This window comes from Tribolium castaneum, chromosome 9 (assembly GCF_031307605.1).
Source record: "Tribolium castaneum strain GA2 chromosome 9, icTriCast1.1, whole genome shotgun sequence".
Lineage (NCBI taxonomy): Eukaryota > Metazoa > Arthropoda > Insecta > Coleoptera > Tenebrionidae > Tribolium > Tribolium castaneum.
This window is the reverse complement of record NC_087402.1, coordinates 8,642,700-8,658,516: the sequence shown is the minus strand read 5'-3', so window position 1 is coordinate 8,658,516 and position 15,817 is coordinate 8,642,700. Positions and strand designations below refer to the sequence as shown.

General features: G+C 36.0%; 1 long non-coding RNA gene across 1 annotated transcript; it reads left to right on the top strand.

Moving 5' to 3' along the window:
* Positions 1-13,457: 13,457 nt before the first annotated feature.
* LOC107397741 (uncharacterized) lies at positions 13,458-14,099 on the top strand. Its single transcript, XR_001574772.2, has 2 exons — positions 13,458-13,893; positions 13,953-14,099. It is a non-coding gene; the product is annotated as an uncharacterized LOC107397741 (long non-coding RNA).
* Positions 14,100-15,817: the final 1,718 nt, after the last annotated feature.

Sequence of the window (15,817 nt, the reverse complement as noted above, 5' to 3'; positions counted from 1 at the left end):
CCATTGAATTCGCTCCGTTTCAGATCGGACAAGCTAATAATTTGTTGAGATTTGCGCCGGCGGTGAATTTATCCAAATCAGTGTTAAAATGATGAATCGTTCGCTGGCGTGAAATAATATTCGAACAGTTGGTAAAAGGAATCCCTTAAGAGCGTCCAATCCAGAATGACAATCCCCATAACACCACCGTCAGAGCCTTTACATTTCAACTGGGCCGTGTTCGTAGCGGTTAATAGCCGGAGGCCTCGAAGAAATAATGTCTGGGAAGTGTAGTAATGACTTTATAGAGTGTAATATGATGTGGGACTAATTTTTGCCCCGTCTCGCCGCCACTGCGTCTCCGTCTGCAGCCCGCTTTGTTCCGGATTCCGGAGATAATTTAATGTTTTATCGAGTGGACCGCTCTCTAGCGGCGCCATAAGCAACCAACTCACAATTTGCACTTAAATTACACAATCAATTAATCACTGGCAACTGGTAGTCCATATTTCATCGTAAACTGTTAAAACATGCATTACCATAGAGCCGCTGTCAGTTTTTATAACCCGCGTTCAGCTCTTCCGCAAAATTCTCCGGATTATTATGTTTTTATATCACGGATCCCTTTGAACTCGACTCGGTGTTCATGTGTTCTCTGTTTCTCTTTCACTCGACTTTCCGCAGTGTTCTCGATACTACAAGGCAGTTCATTGAATTTTTCATGATTAATTAGACCGATAAGACGGGGGTAGAGAAAGAAACACCCGGATCATGCACAAACACTTTGCTCCGGCTTCGACGAAATCTTCTTTATTGACATTAAAGAGATTCGCTTTATAATAAGAGACAAAAAATCGCGATGTTTGAAAAATGATCGCCGAATCCCGGCTTCCATAACTCAATTCGAGAGGTTCCGAATTCGAGAATTATGCCGATAGATGCTCGAGTGTAGCAACAAAAAGAAAATTTACGAATGTTGAAGATCTGTTTCCATTTTTAAATCTATGTACCATTCAAGCAAATCGAAAGAAAAAGACGATCATAATGTCGTGTTTTCAATCTGATAACGGGGGATAACTTTGTTTCGTCAACTCCATAAACGCTTTATTGCCGCAAATGAAAGGAAATTTAATTACATGTGAGTGTGCTCTAAAGAAATACGTTTGAAAACTGCAAAAAACGTACAATTACCTTTACTTACATTACTGAATTTCACCACAAACTGGTGACTTTTAGCTGAAATATTCGAACGGCCTTTTTTCTCCCAAGTACTTTGAACAAACTACCAAACTTTACGACGTTATGAAATGCATAATGTCATCAAACTTGTAAATAGGAACATTAAAGCAGAAGATATTAACCTAATGATCTACCAAAACGGGCCGTTTTTAAAAAGAACATGTAATATGTATAGAATATTTGTAAATATTGTGAATATTGACAATTAATTCAAGTGGAGTGTTATTTAATAATTCCACCTTCCAGTAGACTATCTAGTACTAATACAACTCTCGATAATCTCTTCCGATAGTTTTGCTTTCAAACATGGAAAGTTAAACAGATCGTTGGAAAACTTTTTAAACGCGCCGAGAAATTCACCTGTATTTAACAACTAAAAAAATACACCACTGAAACTGAACTAATATAACAATTATCGAACATGGGTTTTAGGACCGCCGTTGTTTCAATCTTTCAGAAATTTAAAACTAGTCGAAAGTAGGTAATTCATTCACCCTCTATAAAGGCTGGAAAAAATGGTAAAATTGTTGGACAATACATTTTATCTTACAGGTGCAGTTTTTTCGGTACATTACACCACTGTTTCGGTGAGAGAAATCTAATTTCTCTCACAAGAGAGATAAAGCTGTGAGTTCTACTCAGAAGTAAGTAAATCTAGGGAAAATTGGGAAAAACAATGAGACTGTTTATTTCATAACTATAGCAACAATAGTTCACTACAAAGACTGATACATAGAACCATGCTAATGTTTCAGACAGATATATATTTACTTAAATTTCTTGGATTTTTTTACAATACACCTGTAAGATAAAATGTCGTATATCACACGTGATCGAAATGCCATTACAAAGCTCGTGAGAAGTGTCCCACTCGTGGGAAAGCGCACTCGTGGATCAAGATTCTCATTCGCATATAATGATTCATTTCTATCACTTATAATTTAATATACTATTATCTTACTGGTGCATTTAGATACATTATACTATTGTTTTCTGTGAGTGAAATTAAATTTCTCTCACAAGAGAGACAAAGCTGTGAGTTCTACTCACAAGTGAGTTAATATGGGGCCAATTGGGGAAAATAATGAGATTGTTTATTTCATAACTATAGCAACAACAGGTTACTACGAAAACTGATATATAGAACCACACTAATGTTTCAGGCAGATATTTACTTGAATTTCTTAGATTTTTTTACAATGCACCTGTGAGATAAAATGTATATCACACGTGATCGAAATGCCATTACAAAGCTTGTGAGAAGTGTGCCACTCGTGAGCAAGCGCATTCGTGGATCAAGATTCTCATTCGCATATAATGATTCATTTCTATCACTTATAATTTAACATACTATAATCTTACTGGTGCATTTAGATACATTATACTATTGTTTTCGGTGAGTAAAATCAAATTTCTCTCACAAGAGAGACAAAGTTGTCAGTTCTACTCACAAGTGAGTAAATCTGGGGAAAATTGAGAAAAACAATGACTCTGTTTATTCCATAACTATAGCAACAACAGTTCACTACAAAAACTGATACATAGAACTATGCTAATGTTACAGGCGGATATTTACTTCAATTTCTTGGATTTTTTTACAATGCACCTGTAAGATAAAACGTCGTATATCACACGTGATCGAAGTGCCATTATAAAGCTCGTGAGACGTGTCTCACTCGTGCGCAAGCGCACACGTGGGTTAAAATTATTACTCGCATATAATGATGTATTTCTATCACTTATAATATAACATACTATAAGTAATTAATCCAAGTTGTTTTAAAGCCGAAATTGCAATAATAGGAGATAAAGCTTCACGTGTTGGCCCCTTCATGCCCCGTCTCTCGCATAACTGATTTATATCTAAGTCTAATGGTTATTAAAACCGAATGAGGCATTCCATTGATGAGGTTTCAGTTCTCTAGAGTCGAGAGGCAGCCAATTCGCGACATCATTAACCGCCACTATTTGCCAGATTACTCCAGGTCTTTCCATTCCCCTTTATTACTAGTCATTCGCAGTACACACGTCAGCATTGCTTGACCACCCGTACGCCAGAATCTCATCTTCATTGTCGTTCCCAAAAATGGACCATTAGCTAATTGTTTGTATCAAGAGAAGGGACGGATCCCGACATTTATCTGGGTTGTGTGGAAGAGTGGACCGCAATTTGGTCCTTCGACACCGACACAATAAATTTCCTGGGGAATGATTGAGCAGGAATATCATAAACTAGCGCAAATTCACAAATGATCAATCCAAGAATTCTGAAACTGTGCTTGTTCCTTATTTATGTCAAAGACCGTTTTAACCCACATTTATATTCGTAGCCTCGCAAATAAACATTCAAAAGCAATTTATTCTTTTTATTTTCGTCAGGTTTTCACGCAAAGAATTGGAAAAACCTTTGTGTTATGACAAGTCCAAGTCTGTTAACCAGTTTGTGCTGTGTATATCATTTAAATGGGGTCCTAATGAGCTCCTTTTCGGTTTATTCTGTCAACTAAAAGTTGTATTTTTTATGAGAGCATTAAGACAAGCACTCCAAACAAATGGGAAGATCAGAATCATCTGACAAACGCCCACCGCGTCGAGTGCTAGAGACACCGGAAATAACGTAACTTACAAGCAGTGTTTTGAAACAACAAACCGCGGAAACGTTAGTTATTATATCAACATGAGACATTGAGAAATAAGCTTGTGCATACACCACTTTGTTCCATCACCGAATAAACGATTTCGGATTCTACAAAACAGTACGTACTCCACTTGTGAGCAATTTTTTTATTTATTACACACAAGTGTAACCACCAGGCGAACAATACTCCATAAATCTTTAATACCAACACACAAGCAAGGAGCTGAAGCCCAGCGCACTGTCATAAACAAAGTGGAAAATTTGATGTGTGCTTGACTCACAATTAGAACAAATTCCAAATTACTTGAAAAATAATTAGTGTCTTTGCAAGAATGCCACTCTGGCGTGAACCGAATCGTCGCAGTTTTCTCATGGAATCTCCTGTTCCCTTCCTGGTTGTGGAAAAAGACGTGTTCAGTACATCTGAATAATGTGGCAATAAGTGAGAAGAAGCAAAAGCTAATTATGTGATGACACAGACAAACGCACGTTCGCAACAGCTCTCTACATCCAACAGTTTCGTGTTGATGCCGTTTTCAAAATATATTATACCCACCTTTCATGTATCAAGATGCTGTATAATCATAAACTACCTACTCGAAAACATTCTCCGCTTTATCATACGCAGAAACCCCACGAAGAATGCTTCAATAATCGGCATTGGGATTAATGAGGAAATTCGTAAAGTGAATTATTTTAATTTAGATTTATTCGCATTCCGTGCATCCAGCTAGTAAAGTGGAAAAATAAATGCCGCTTTTAACAAAAGGATTGCGGTGTATTCTCAGCGAGAACAATTTTTCGCAGTTTCTTTAATACATGCATATTCAAATATTGTAAACAGGTGTAACACCGGAATTCATTTCAGCTGAAATAAGGTAGCTACTCACACGTTTTTGCAGCTTTTATTTGGATGTCAGAAAAAAACACGATTCATTGATATGCTTACAGCAGGAAGTGCAAAATCTAACACAAGTAAGCGTTATTTATTATTTATTTTCTCGTTACACTTCCGATACAAAACACATACCATCTTGTGGATTATTTAAGCAGAGCCGGAGGAGTTTCCGGATGTTTATATTGATGAAACTGGACAAATGTAAATATTCAAGGAAAGTCAGTAATTATTTCTAATCAAAAATCGGCTGACTTTCAGTTCAACTGTAATGTCAAATGTTTAAATAATGATTTATTTTAAATGTTACGAAATTATTAAAGCGTAAAGTTACTTTCCACTTAATCACGAAAGGAGCAAAAATTCTGATTCAATGTGGAGATAAAAATAATAAACTGTTGTTTAATTATTGCAGCAGCCGTCTGTGCTGTTCTCGTGTTTTATGCCGGAATTTCCATCAATGCGCTTTAAAAACCAATGAAAATATAAAAGTCTTAAACCGTTGTGAGCTCATTACGGCGTTTACTAAATTCCACCCCTTATTCTGAGGAGGGTTTTACGATTGTGACTTGTTTATCTCAATCACTTTGTAGATAATTAAAAATACATTATTAGAGAAGAGGCATAGTTGCAGTTATTTTAATTGCTTTTCCAACTTTCCTTGAAGTTCAATGAAACTTAGAGTAATAAATCCAAGTATGATTAATTTGAAAATCAATTATTGTCATACGGAACAGACATGTTTAAAAATGTAATATTTTGTACGAGCGATTGCTTTCAGAGAATTTTCAATAACGTCGAATCGTTTGTAATATAAAATTAAATTCTTCCTCAAGTCGCTTTTTCCATGTAGATTCATTTCGACGGGGTGCTTCAAGCCGGTTAAGATTTTGCCACAGAATCATAAGAAGATTAAGACCAAGACATCAAATTGCGTTTTTATAACGCAAAACTGGTTGATCGATAATTAACACGGACAGAAATGTGCGATACCTAACCAGCCGCTTTTTCATTTCGATCGATAATTGTAATAATGCACCTCCAACCATGTAATTTTTCACATTATATAATTACCTGATTATTATAAAGACCAGTAAAAATAAAAACTCACAGGTGTGAGTGACTTTTACCAGTGTTTTACTTTTACCTACACAATATTTTTTTTATAATAAAACGGCATTTGTCCGTTGTCTGAAAGTTATTCATTTCCAACCTAAAGGAGTAATCGCGAGGCAAAGAAAAAGTAAAGTGGGATAAAAATTGTAGCGATTCGATTTTGTTATCTGGGAATAGAACAGTAAGCTGCCATAAAATCGGTTTGGAACAGAGTAAGATAATTCCGGTGTTTTGGAAGAAACAAGAATACAGTTGTTGTGTGTGTCGCTAATGATTGTCTATTATTGAAATGTTAAGTAAAGCTTATGATTGTATTGAAACCTAATTGAAAGTATATTAATCTTGCCGGCATTAAGTTAATTGTTGTGTCGGTGAAAAGTGGGATATATTGATCAGTTATCTGGCACAAGTGCGGCAGTGACGTGTCGAAGCTTTCCAGAATTTAATTTTAACTGATCCTTAGTTATGCGTTTGTAAATTAGCTGCAGCGGCGGCAGGAGGAGCAGGAGCGGGCCGTGCAATCCGGTGTCGAGCTCATCATCGGAAACATTTGCCGTCGAAAGAAATGTGTCCATTGTTGCGTCGTGAAATTATGATGTAGATATAATATTCGTTTGAGGGTAATAGGAGCGGTGCAGTAACATCAGATAAGTCGCCGTAAAATAAATATAACATAGCCATCCTTTTCTGAGATAACAGTTTTGTTTTGAAAGAAAAAATATTTGAGCAGCGGGATGCCGATAAGTGAGATGGGCGCGGATCCTGTAGACGGTTGGAGGAAGAAGGAAGGAGGATAATCGATAAGAACCCTCCAATATGGCATGGGAGCGAGAGAGAGCGAACGGACAACAAGTTGAGGCTGGAGAAAGAACACAACTTGCTGCTACCGCCGGCGTTCCAAATGACTGTTATTGAACACTAATGCATATACATTTATTAGATTAAAATATCTGTTACTTGCATGCCGTTTACGAATGGCAGTTGCGAGGATTTTCGGAGTCTCTCCTCATTCTCCGCTCGTTTTGCTCCTTTTTCCGGACGGTTTTTTTGTTGCTCAACTCTACCATTTTCAACATGGCAGCAGACATCATTTGCCGCCTGTTACCCCTATTAGTCTTTCCATTATCCGTACAACTTGTTACTGAAATCATTTTCAAACGACTTAATTCATTCCGCTTTTTACAGGCCGACGCCAACACATACACGTTATTTAACACAGTTTTTAGACTTTAGCACATGATTTTTCACAACAAATTATCGCGACGTGATCTTTAGACACTTTTGCTCATAATTCGATCAAGCATTCTCATATTTCTCACACAATTCATCTTTGTTCTATCGCAATGCACCAAATACATTATTCAGCGTGAATATTCTTCCCCTTTTCTCAATCTCAGTCAAAGTTTCAGCATTCGATAACTTCATCCTATTCATCCTATTTAAATTTTTCTTCTCTCCACCTCTTCTTCAAAAGCATCAATAATCCAACACCTCATTAAAAATTATTTGCCCTTTACACTCAAAACTCTAATAGCCACCTCAAGCTAAGCGTAAACAGAAGTTATGACAGGTTTCTACTCATAATTGCCTTTTTATTATTAATCGGCGCAATTATCCTTTAGCCATACGTCGAAACGTACCCAATCATTACAAACTGCAAGGCATTACAAAATTTATTTATTAATTACTCGTTTGCTGCACCTATTATTACCATCCAATAAATAACCACAAAGTAAAGGAACTCTTTCACTTACTTCCTATACCACACACTACTGACACAAAATAAGTGCCTGAACAAAAAATCAGAAGAGTAAACTTTCAATTTGTTATTATTAGTGCTATTATGCACAAAAGCAATTTATAAACCCATCTAATCGAATAATAAATGAGCCGGTGAATCGAAGGCATAAAAAGAAGCAAAGTGGCTACGATATAGTCCCAAGCAAATCAAACATTTATCGTAGCAAATAAAAACAATACGGGTGAGCACTACAGCGCTTTATTGGTTATTAACCGGTCCACATGTAGGTACAGCAATTGAAACAGGCCTTATTTGCGAATTTTTACAACCGCGTTAATTTAACAAAGGAAATTAATTGTAGGGTTTTCGGCAAAAGGCGGAAACCCTACCAATTAATCTCAAGTTTCTCATAAAATGTCGCCCTTTGAAAAAATTCGGTCGGTTTGAATCGACTTCACACCGAGACTATATTAAAGCAAAATGAAAACGAGGACGCGAATGGCAGTTTGCATACTTGCCTGAATGAGTCTTGGATTGGATTTCCTAGTTGCAGGTGGCCGAAGCATGAGATCAATTAAGTTATGAATTCCTTATTTCACAAATTACAGTATCCATCCGTTTAATAATTTACGAGACTTGATACGAACAGATTTACCTATAATTACACCAAATCCATCTTGTGCTTATGAGGATAGATCGAGCCGCGACTGGCTTGAATGGGCTTCAGCCGTGAAGAATATTATCAATATAAAACAATCGCACAAGCTGCAGACTAACAAAACTGGACAACAAATTTCTGCTTTTAGTATTTCTGCAACAGCAATTTCCTGTTCGGGAAACTATTCGTATTCTTTGTTTCATATAGATTCCGAATTTTAAAACGTGATAGACCACGAAAATTTTTTCGTAGCTGCCTCGTGAGAAAAGAAAGTTGCCGCTTGTCAATTAATTTGCATGATATCTGGTTTTTAATTATGAATTTAAGGACGTTTCCGTTTTTACCGGTATCGTTGGAATCAGTAAAGGTAATATGCAAAAATTGTCAAAGTCATTGTTTGTGATAAAATCACGCCAATGGATTACCTTGGCTAATGACAAGTAAATTCCTTGACTCGATTCGAATAGTAATTTTTCTCTAAACAACTCGTGACGATCTCAGCTCCCATTCAAGCGATTAGATTTGTCTAGCATGTGAAAGAAAGCGAGCATCATCTGATAATTCACCTAATAAAACGATTACCGCACAGCCTAGAGCCAACGAACGACCTTCGCGATTTTTATACGGCGGTCGAAAACCCCGCTCTGGTTCAACGCTCAGACCGTAAGCACTGCTCCGGAGAGAGAAAATAAAATAATTCGTACGACGAACCTCTATGTTCGTGAAGACGGCAAAGTGTTCGTGTATTTAGACACTTTCTTCAAGTTGCGGAAAAATCTTGATATGGTATTGATTGACGGAATTCGCCATAAATTCGCAGTAACAACAGGTCGATAATGACTAGAGCGAGCTTAGAGCTTGCACCATATCTCCTCTACAATTTAGTTTAAATCATGTTCTCACCACGAGGCACAAATTATTCAAGTCTAGACAAGGTTCTTTGATGTAGTCAGCGGACCTTGTCTACATCAACCATTGGTCGCAATGGGGAAAATTTATTGTTACTGCACTTTCTGCGCCATCGTTATCACGAAAAATATTTTACAAACTTTATTTATTGGAAGCAATTAAGTTCTTATTGCTATTCCTTGTATTGGCGGATTTTTGCGCTAAAATTCAATTGTTGAGGAGTTGCGATCGGATATCTAGCTCCGACGATAAACCATCCGGCTTTATCACTGCACAACAGTCATGTTCCATACACGTAAAGACATTAATGGTAATTAGGTGATGAATAATGAGCTACATATTGCGCTGTGCGGTCAGTTGCGCTATTATTAATTTCAGAAAATTAGTGACGTTACGCGATGACGAAAGAAAAACTCGCATGCAACGCGTCGTTTGATCATATATTCAGAAAGCTAATTCTTAGGTCGAAACTAATTATCTTGACGTTAATTTTTAATAGAAAAAACGATTGCTTGAACTATTATATTTTAAAAGCTTGTGTTGAACTGTGGAAAAGTTGGCAAAAAACTGTATCAACTGTTACAGCTTACAAATATAACAGCGGTGTCCGGTATTACTTTGCATAAATTAATTGTACGGTAGCAAAAAAGACAAATGGGATTTTCGCTCCCTTTGCCTTTAACATTTTAGCAAAATTAAATTAATTATTAATTAAGAGGTAAATAATTCTAATAAATTCAACGCTATGAGGGTTTATTTACATTATTTCTTACTCGAATTATTTATATCTGGCAGTGAGGGTAATTATTGTGGCATTTTTAACTTTAATTCACTTCTGTGCAAATTTGTTAAAGCGTAAATAGGGTAACTCCGGAAGTGATAACTCATTTTTGAATTCCTTCGAAATGAATTAATTATGCTAATCAGCGGAATTAGACTTCAAAACAATTTCAACTTGGTAAAAATACGGCCCTAGTTTTGAGGAGACAAAGGAACTAATTTTGTCATTGACATAATCCATAAGTTATTTTATGTCGGTTTCTTTGTTGTATTGAAGTCTGGCGGTAGTTATAGATTTATTTATTGTATTATCTAACTTTACGAGTTAGGTTATAGAATGCTCAATGAATTGTGAGGGTGCTAGACCCTCTACTGAAGACTGAGAGTAGGGTGGTGACCCTCACCAGAAGCTCGCTAGACCTATTACAAAACAGAATAAAACTTTATGTTTTTCTTTGTCCTCGTTGAACAGATTTTAGAGTAATCGATATATAGGCACTCTTTCACTATTTTGGGAAAAAACAGGAAACAGAGCGAAGCTATATCTTGTATGATGGGAATAATTAAATTGTGTTAGAGATAGTTAATTTAAATTAACATTTGTCGCTCTTGGTGCGCTGCACTAAATGCGATTCCAGTGCCTGAGCAATAATGAAAATCGCAGATTAATTCGCTGGTCGTTTTAGTAAGTTAGCATTGTTAACTCCACTTAATAAATTCGGAGTGATTTAATCGATCGATGCGCTAATAAATCGCGTGTTAATTAATTTTTCGAATAGTAGTAGAACGTGAGCTTTTCGTGGGGTTAATTTATTAGAAGCGTTAAAGTTGGCGATCCCCCGTATCGTATTAAACATGTATGTGAATATCCATTAGTAATTCCATCCCCGCTAACTTGGTGCTAACATACTGAGCTCTGTTTGTGTAGCAATATCTACTGCAACGGCCCGAACCGTTCGTGTGTTCTTCCTCTTTGTGTAGTTCGCGAACAGTTAGGAGTATTGAGCTGGGCCAGAGTACGAACAGCATTTGCCTACTAACAGGTTATGCCGAGTGGACCAGTTAGGGCTCCTCCCGTGCGCGTCGAGGGCGCCACTGGACGACTGCGGATAAGCAAAGCCGATTTGAACGGTGGTTTTGTGGATTTTAAGTGTTTTAAATGTTAATTATGTTTACATGTGTTGCGGCGGCGCCCCTCGAATTCTTTCCGCCGCTATTCCATCGATTTTATCACCTAAATCTTAGACTGATCTTGTAAACATTTGTAAGCCGAGTGAGTAGCGGCACTACTACTTCAATGTAAAACAGTAAACTTGGAAGTCAAACACGGTTTATTGATGAGAGATGGCGGAGTTTACTGGTTTGCCAGACAATGCGACTAAATCCATAATTTTATTACGTGACTTCTGGCAAAGAGTTGCTCCTTATTTATGGAGGATTAAGCTCCAAAGTAATTTCACAAATCTTTTACTTTGCCACAGGTAAATCGTAAAGCAACTTGTCAATACGACGGAGCTTGCACTTGCTCAACTACGTCTTACACTCGCAACGAGAATTTCATCAAACACAGCTTTCGCGACAGAACGTATAAAATACAGGAATTACTTTTCCAATACTCATATCTCAAAGGGTAAATGCCATTTCTAATTCACCAATAGCATCGGTAGCAAAAATTATTCTTAATAAAAAAGCATTAAATTGTACCAGTGTTGTTAGGTAATTAAATTACAATCACCTGAGTAATTTACTAATTACTTTTGTAGCAATTGGCGCAGTCAGCAGTATTGCAGTTCAGTTCCAATTTCAATGACATATTCACAATTATTACATTCTATTTATCATATTTTCAGAGTGTAGACAAAGTCTTTCTTTAATTCTTTTATTATTATTATTATTATTATTATTATTATTATTATTATTATTATTATTATTATTATTATTATTTTATTAGCGAAATTCAAAAACTGTTTTTATCCTCTTTAAATGTTAACCAAGGTCCTTCTGGGTTCACCTCTAGAACAGAATAAAATAAACTCCACACACCCCAACCTTTCGGTAACAGATAAGAGTAGATACCAGTTCGGTATGAACTGCCATTGTAGAATCAGTTCTGTATTAAATATTTAATCAAACACAAGTTCTCTGGCTTATTTTTGAATACACGATAGGGTACGTACTTCGCAGGATGATGACAATTTCAGCAAGATTAGCTTTTTTAAAACAATATTTATATTTGAAAGACTATTCTGCATCCTTAAGGTTTTCGAATAATATTAGGTATAATCCTATGTTACTTACATTAGCTCCCGTTGAGCAAAACGTAACAAACTGTTCAATAAACAAGTTGAAAAGATACTATTTTAATTACGTTATAAGTGAAGAAAAGCCCTGAAAAAGTTAAAGCTTATTTCGAATTATGCCAAAGCGAGTAATTTTTGTGTAGTATTTTACTTGAACTAATTGTAAATGAATTTAAGTTGGAAAGTGTTGTGGAGTAATTTTAACATTATTGAAATATACACAAACAATTTTTATCAGTGTCGAACTTTTATTAAATTACTTCATAATACAGCACCATTTGTTGTTTATAAACAGTATTATAGCCGTAATGAAAATTGAAATACATATTTGCTAATAAATTGTAGAATAATTTTGACTATTAAATTATTATTTATCCTCTTGTTTATTAAAGATAATTTCTCAATGTATGAGAAATAACCGGCTTCTTTCTTGGCGACTGATTAATTAATTGAAGTCAAAAGGTAGTAACAAAGAGTGGGCAAATATTTCCATATGTGCACACTATCCGTTTGTAAACTCGGTTTTAGTAATTATCTCTGCCAGTAATAACATCGATATTATTTTGTCATTTGGTTAATATACTGCAGAATAAATTACCCTTGCGACTGTCAGTTCAGAAAGTTTTACTTGTTAATTTATGGTACAGCAATAGCATTGTAATTTAAAAATTGTATTCGAAAGTCAATCTGCTTTTGAAAATTAGACACGTGGCAGCAAAAATCACAACAATTTTTATTGATTAAAAGTGAGTAAATTACGTCCAGGTGTTTTTCACGATAAGCAAAAGATATTTTAATTGTCAATACAATTTTGAGGCAACATTCCATTAGTTGACCTCGCTTTATTATCAATCAAGTATTCCAATAAAGGCACGTCACTTAAATCAACAAACGAAAGTTAAAACGGCTTATATATCGACTCTAATTATAATATTTGATTATCAACTTTCGACACTTTCGTTCATCTCGTTTTTTGCAATTTTTGCCGGTTCCGGAGACACTTTCAAATAAAATTTCACAATTTTTGAAAATGAACAATATGGGTCAGATTAATAGAAAATGCAGATTTCATTTTCATTCAATCGCCTCTCCGTCAATTCCATTAATTCGCTAATTAGTAATTAATGTTTGAATTTCAAGGCTTGCATGTAATTATTTGCTGCATGGTGTTCCATCCGTATGGCTGGCAATGCTCAATTAACGGTTACTGTTGGACCACTTTGGCAAATAGCACGATAAAATCCAGTTAAAAGGTGAAATCTGTTTGGCGTACTGGTGTGTCGTTTTATTGTTGTTTATACGAAAAGCCTTCTCACCGGAGGTGATTTTTCAAGTGGTCTTGTCGGTCATTTACGACCACATTATTATTTTAAGAGGAAACGTTATTTGAAGCCGGCTCTGTTGCATCACAATGGGGTGTCATAATGCTGATTTAGTTAGCTTGTTTACTGTTAACTTTTATTTGCATGTTCGTCAGTTTATTGAGTTGGTACCTCTCGATAATGAACTCGTCTCACATGCCTCGATGGGTTGCCAATAAACGTATTGCGAGAAAAATGTAAAAGTCGGCATCAGGTGGCGCAGAAATTTTATTATAAATTGCTGTTGTGCAACTTGGACCTGCAAGGGTGTAAATAGGTGAGTTATCAGGGCCGTATTGGAGTTGATAACGGCCGTGCTGTAAATTATTGTTAAAGGGATCATCATGTCAAAACCTCGGATCACATTACAGCGCCAGTTGTTTGGGATCGATAAATTGTGGTGTAATACTCGCTTCCTAACTCTACACGCTGTTTTAGACACTGATATACACGATCCCAATAAAATTATAACAATTATCTTGATGGCTGTGTTATCCGACTTGTAGGCTTTATGTTTAACTTTGCAAAATAAACTTGCGGTGGCAAGTCGCTGCGGCTGGATCGGACATAATATGTACGGGATTTTCACGTTGGTGAAAGGGTTGCGAAAGTTAATTAATTTAATCCGACTACGTTTAATATTTATCGTTTTATGGACCAATTGTGGGATCAACTCTTTTTATTCTAGTACGTGTAATAATGTTTTAAAACGAGATTCCGACTACCTTTATGTGAAAATTTTATCGTCGAGCTAGACTGATTTTGCCAGTGGCGTCCGGAACAAACTTCAGCGAAATTCAAAGAATGTAAAATGTGATGCCACACACAGAAAACATGGAATAAACTACATCCTCACGCCTGTCTTCGCAAATTAATTACTTTGTTTCAAACCATATCAAGAAAATGGGGTTGAGTCTAAGTTTTATCTGGAGGCGGTGGCAGAACAATAACTGTGGGGTCGCCCCAAATTATTTACAACGTTTAAAGTGTTTACATTAAAGGACACACAATTTCTGGTTATTCCCCGAGGTCTATGCCAACTGCACAATTACATATGATGTAGTTACTTGCTAGAGCTCTGTAATGGTATTGCTGTGTGTCCTCGGCTTCGCCGAATGAGCCAGAAAACTAAAGTTTCATCGTGATAACGGAAAATTAGCACAAATTACGACCACATTTTAGCAGAGAAGTTTTTCGCCATTTTGGAGCTTAAAATATTGAAGCAATATTGACGAGTGATTTTTCTGTGCGAAAATGCAGCCGCAGATTTAATTAATATTCCATTATTCAGAACGTTGTATAATATGAAAAAAGCTGACAACCCAAACCGAACGAAAGCCACTTTCATCCGGCTCATTTCCTCTTATTAACATAAAAACTCGCGCGATAAAAGGATTGAAATAGATTCACTAAAAATATTTACTCTTCACTGAACCGTAAAAAACAGCAATAAAGCGCTTGCATCTTCGGCTCATCTGAAAATTCGACTTGAGTCCTAGGCACTTGAACTCGAATTTTTGTGTTGGTTCATTAAATTTAATTATTGTTCAAATTCTTAATTAAAGTTTAACGTTACGCACTAGCGAGCACTTTAGTGAAAGTAGGTTGAGTTAGTTGTTTGAAATTGGTCAGAGACATACGTGACGTCGCTAACAAACTGCATACTTTACTTCCTATTCTCCAAAATTGAGCCAACATTTTTGCTTCTTATAGACCGGAATAATGTCTGCGGAATGCCACAGAAAAAACAAGAAGAACGCTGATTTTATTATTTCGTCAGGTAACGGGAGATACTTCGTTACGATTATTCTCATTTACAAAAATTTAAATACTTGGCTAATTTCCAAATGCTTTTTTATCCGCGGCTATAATAAACCCTTTAGAGGGTTTTAATCAAATCTGCATTCATTAGTCGCTACATAATTTATTTAGATTTAATTTGGACCAGAATTGGTTGCAGGAAAGTATTTAAAGACCGAATTAATGTCTTTCTTAACCGTTTTGTTAATTATTACGACCAAGCCGGCAAACAACTACTTTAAAAACAATAAAGTAGTAAACCGTAATCAATGATTTTAAATTCATATTACCATTATTATGAGGATCATGATCATAAATCATTAGTTGTAAGGTCGTGAAAGGCATTAAATTATTATCTCGGAGGAGCACTCGAGAGGATATTGTGCGCCATCTGCACGATG